We start from the raw sequence: 6,000 nt of genomic DNA, 5'->3' as shown, positions 1-6,000 counted from the left end.
GAAGGAAATTAAGCTTTGAGCTCATAGAAGGAGTCCACAGAAGCTTCAGTTGTCCTAGTAGTGGACAATGCCTTTAAAGTAAATTTCCCATGAAAGAGATCACTAATTATTCATGGTAAGATAGCTGATAAATTTCTAATCACTGTGGGCCTCACTGCAGGACCCCAATCCATTCAAAGAAAGGGGGTCCTAATCCACTGTACTTCTTCACTGCATCGGAAGTTCTAATTGGGCCCTCCCCCCAAAAAATAATAATAATATTTGGTGGGGTGACAGAAGATAATCTCACAATTCTGCAGCCCTTAAAAAGTAATTTTGCACCCATTGAAGTGTAGTGAGCTGGCCGGCTGTGGCTGTTCCGTTATCATTGACATAGAATCTGTGACAGACACTGCCCCCGTGTGGCCAGAAGTTATACCTATGCCGAATGTGATTACAGAGAAACAAACTGTATTGGCTAAACTCCCCCCTGTTATGTCATGTGAACAGGAAGGGGAGGGAGAAGAGAAAGAGCCCGGGAAACCAGTCGGTGCAGAGAGAGGTCTGTGTGTGCTGGCGTCCTCCTGTAGATGCGATTTAGAAGGTTGCCTGGATTACCCCTCTCTCTTGGAAGCTGACATCCAGATTGTTCCCAGCTCCCACACTGTGGAGCACTCAGCGGTGACATATTCACAGATTCTGGAGCCCATGAACTGTAAGCGGGTCCTCTGTTGAGAGGCCGAACATTCCACCCTTACCTGCTGAACCCCAAGGACTACAGTCTGGACCTGAGAGACAGAGTTTGTTCAATCCCTGTTGTTTTTCTCTTCGGCCGGAGCGTCTCCCTGCAGTGACAGACAGGCCTGCGACGTGGGAAGATAACCTCTTGGAGCAAAGGAACTGGTAACGTGTGGATAGGGACAGTGAGGGATAGTTTGTTATTACACGTTATTTCTGTGAATAAGCATACTTTGTACTGTCTATTATTGTGTTCTGCTGTGTTAAGAAAAATGTATAACAGTAAAGATACGTTTGTTAAGATGGAATCTGAGTGTGGAGGTTTTGCTGGGCCAGATCATGGATATACATGGGCGGCCTTGCCCTCGGACACTTCAGAAGCCCCATGCACTAAGATACCTCGTTCATGTTCCCTATAAAGTATGATGCCAACAAAAGAGCCCCCTAAACACAGTATGACACCCTCATAGTGAGTTCCACCACGTGCCCAGTATAGTGATCCTAGAATACCTCCCGCAAAATATGATGCCCCCACAGTGACCCCAACACAGTCTGTTGCCCCAACAGTGACCACAATACACTATGAAGGCCCCCACATACACATTATCATGGCCTAGACACATTACTCCAGCACAGTATGAGACCTTCACAGTCCTCTATACAGTATGAGTGCCCTCCATATAGTATAATGAACCCAACACCCCTACATACAGTATGATGGCCGCCATACAATCCTCCACATATTATGATGGCCCTTCAAACTATATAATTGCCACCACATAGCCCTCCAAACAGTACAATGGCCCTAACATAGCCCTCCAAACAGCATAATGGCCCCCCACCTAGCCCTTCAAACAGTATAATAGGCCCCACATAGCTCTCCAAACAATATAATTAGCCCCCATACAGCACTCCATACAGACTAATTGTCCCCATGTAGCCCTCCATACATTATATAGGCCCCCACATTGCCCTCTAAACAATATAATTGGCCCCCACACAGCCTTCCATATAGTTTAACTCAAAAATCTTAGCTGGACTATAAACTGGTTTACGTGCAAATTGTAAGAGCATGTTCACACTGTGGCCATTTCACGGACACAGCCAAAGAATAAAAAAAACAAAATGAGCATACACCCTACAACAAGTAAATAAGGGGGCCTGTTGCAGGCACCGTATCCCCCCAAAATTCACACTCCCCCTAGCAGGCGTGTGGTCCGCGGTTATTAGCCATACGCTACTGGCTGCCTTCAGCGTCTGTGCATGGCTCTGCTACCTCTGCCTACCCCATAGGCATGAATACAGCGAAAGTGGATAAGTGCAGGAATATACTGTAATCTGGTGTCGACTACCCAGGAATTAGATATTAATCACCCAAAAATATTTTGAGGTTATTTTTTTTTTTCATTTCACTGTCACTTTTTAGTTTATAATTAGTACATTAAAAGGTATATAAAATCATGGGATTCATCCTATAAAGAACAAGCCCTGATATAAATGTGACAATGGAAAAAAAAAAATATAAAAAAAATGAATAAAATAAATGTGTGCGGCTGGAAGGGGTTAACTGTTTGAAATAGAAAAATAATGGAGAATCTCTTATAAAAGGGCACGCATTCCGTTGGCAGCATTATCTTCCCTGACTTCCTCTAAAGAGAAAAAAAAAATCTCTATATTTTTTTTTTCCATATCTGGAATAATATCTCAGCGTTCAATTGATTTTGTGTGGAAAACAACTTCAAGCTTTTCAAAGTGTAATAATGAAGATAAAGACAGAAAGTTATTGCTTTTGTGGAAAAAAAATTGAGATAAATGTCCAATACTTTGCCAATAATGCTGAAATCTACTATTTGAATAACTGTGTGTCAATTTTTTTTTTTGCAGGGATTGGAAAGGTCAGGCAGACTGCGAGGATGTTCATGGCAATGTTACCAATGTTAAAAAAGAGAAAAAAATCATAATTCCCAAACCTTGGCCGCCTTTCATAGTGAATGGGTAAAGCGGATCATACGTCAGATTCTCCAATAGAAGCTGCATACGTTATAACATAGGTATGTTAGATCTGATGGGACTGGTGTACTTGCTTTGAAAATACATGTCATAATTTTATGAGTCCAGCTTCACTCATAAAGTTCTGATTTTAATATTAAGCAGGGAAACGTTCACAAAACATTACGCATTCTGATGTGTATTTAACAGTTTTCAGGAGTTTCATGAGTGCTTGGTCTCTTTTTGCTATTAGTAATTTTCTAATATATTACAATAACAAGAATTGGAAAGTTTCTCCTACCCATTATAATGTTGAGAACGGATGTCTGAATTGGGCCCTACAGGCGTCCTGCAGTCAGTCTCAGGTCCTTTCAGCTCCCCTCCTGGCTTGACTTGGAGCTTCTTGTGTTGGCAACTGAATAATGCTGTGTGAAGAGGGCTAGCTCAGTTTAAAGGGGGCCGTTCACCAAATGTTTCATGTTGAACTGGACACATGATGTAATAGTGCCTGAAGAGCGGAATAAAACATTTTTGTTTGTTTTTAATTTCACCTCTCCGTTGCAGAGATATTAGTGATCAAAGTATTTGACATCCAATGAGTTAACATTTGCTAAGTCCACTGGGGGCGTGTACTTCTCCCTGCATGAGTCACTATCTGACCATGCCCACTCGGGGGCTTAACAAAACTTAACTCATTAGGTGCCAAGACTTTGATTGCTAATATCTCCACAACGGAGAGGCGAAATTAAAAACAACCAAAAACGTTTTATTCCGCTCTGCAACCACTATCACATTGTGTGTCCAGTGCAACATGAAAATGCAATGAAAGGTCCCCTTTAAATTGAGCCTGCCCCCTTCACATGCAGCGCTAGTCAGGGCAAGAAGTGCAGTTACAAAAAATAGAAAAAACGTTTTAGTCCGCTCTGCAGTCGTGTGATCAGCTCTACATGAAAAATTTGGTGAAAGTTGCTCTTTAATACCCAAGCCAGCCTCCTCCTGGAATTAAATTTGGAATCCAGCAGATAGAACAGGAGCCTAGATGTCATCGGTCAACTGAACACCCCCATCACCCAGAACTGGGCTTATGGATCAGGACCGTAAAACACAACACTATGGCTTTCGCATTGTCAGCTTTTACCGTTGGCTCTTCGGTGCACTATCAAAACATCTTGCTCACAACCACACATATTTTACGCCTCATTTACCACCCCCTTGAATGAGTAATTGGATGATGACAGAGCGCTGCAGCATTAGGCACGGGAAATCTTCCCCAAGTGCTGGTTTCTGGGTGATTCCATGAGACTTCCGCAGCATTGGAGAGATTTTCCAACTCTTTCGGGAGCCCGGGAGGTCTCTACATTTTGTAGAAGCCTCTTGGACCTATCAGGGGAGAACAGTGCAATATTAGTGAATAGGGGTTTTGCCAAATTAAATTTAACAATTTTAAACAAAAAACACTGTGTGAAAGAAATTTTAGAAATCTGATTCACATTGGTGTTACTGTGAAATTTTGTGTTTCTTCCACCAGTAAAACTGTTTAAAAAAAAACAAGAAAAATGCCTAATGCTGCACTCTCCAGTAGTGGGAGCAGGCAGTCATTTGACCGCAAGTATACGATTTGCATACTTCCAGCCACATTCCAACTAGACGTGTTTGTCCTTGCTCAATTCACTTGTACTGAGCGAGTCCACGCACGTCTAGTCGGCACATGACTGCATGTATGCAAATCACATACATAAGGTCACGCACCCGCCTGCTCCTGGCACTGCCATCGGAGAAACATAACAGAGCGCACGATGCACGCTGTGAGGATTTACAAGTCTGCAGTCACATAGAGCGACTGCAGACTTGAGTCCCAAGTCTGGAGAACCCCTTTATTATCTTCAGGGTTTTTGGCTGGTAATATGTGCTGCACTTTGGATACACAGAGAGTGATGGCAAATGACTTGCCATAAAATTCTACGAAGAGACAAGCCCTTTACGAGACGGGCTGAAGATGAGCGGATCGTTTGTACTGAATTTGTGATTCAGGTTTTGCTCTTTAAAGTTGCCAAATCGATTCCCCTAAGTCCAGTAATGCCTAAAGATCTGCAATTGATTCTCAGTGTTGGTTCTCAAAATGAAGTTACTGACTTTTCCAGAAAACCTGCCTTCTATAATGTGCACACATGTCAATATCATCTCTCTAAAGTAAACTGAGCACAAAACTGTGCGAAAAAGTGCACTGTTTCTCTTACATGTGCGCCTATACACCAGGGGCACACATACAAATCATGGGGTACAGTGAGCAAAAGTACAATTTGGGATTTTCACTCCTTCCCAATCCCCCACCCCTGAAAAAAAAGCATCGAAAGCAGAGAAATCACGGGGCATATGTTAGGGAGTCCTTAGTCTATAGGTGCCGACACAGAAAAGGTTGGCACAAATGCCAAAAGACTTGTCTCAGCTTCTCTCTGCATCTCATCCAGCTGATGTTTCTGGCCACAATAGATGCAGGAGCCCAGAAGTCTGGCCCAGGCCTAATGAAGTGAGCAGACGCCAGGCAGGGGACGGGGGCTGTTCAAAACCAGGACCCCCAATTCACGGGCTCTATATCAGCTATATGGTCAGCTTCTTGGCCAGCCAAGTCTTCGGACATTGCTGGCTTTCTTATTCTGTGACTACACCTACATGTCGTAACCCTACCAATGGTCCGCTACTCTCGCCATTTTTTTAGAGGGGTCCAATTGTAATGGGACCCGATGATTTCTAAGTATACTGCATATACTTACTACTTTGTTAGACAGCTGTAAACCAAGGTAACCAAAGTCTCACCTCACAGGATTTTGGAGGGCTATGTAGGGGCCATTATACTGATGGGAGGGCTATGTGGGGCCATTATACTGTTTGAAGAACTATATGGCGGCCATTATACAGTTTGGAGGGCTATGGGTGGGCCATTATACAGTTTGGAGGGCTATGTCGGTCAGTCGCCTGCCAGGGCCGTTGGGTACTCGGTACCGGGTCCGGTTGCAATTAAAGGGGATTGCAAGGTGGCTGCGACCCGGTCCGTGGCCCTGGGTGCCCAAATAAAGGGGAATGTCTTTAAAGGGGTTTTGAGAATAAAGTTTGTTCGTAATGCCACCTGTGGTATTCAGTCAGTGGGGACCGACGCTGCTAAAAGGGGTCCCCTGAGGTGATGGTATAACTTCCCACAGGTGAAGTAGGTCCCCAATGCTCCCAGTGTGTAGATGGAAGATGGTGAATGATGCAGTGAAGAACGAGGACACAGGTTTGCAGTCTTTTACTTTGTTT

Source organism: Ranitomeya variabilis, chromosome 1 (assembly GCF_051348905.1).
Source record: "Ranitomeya variabilis isolate aRanVar5 chromosome 1, aRanVar5.hap1, whole genome shotgun sequence".
In the NCBI taxonomy this organism is placed as follows: Eukaryota; Metazoa; Chordata; class Amphibia; order Anura; family Dendrobatidae; genus Ranitomeya; species Ranitomeya variabilis.
Note: the sequence above shows the minus strand (reverse complement) of the source record.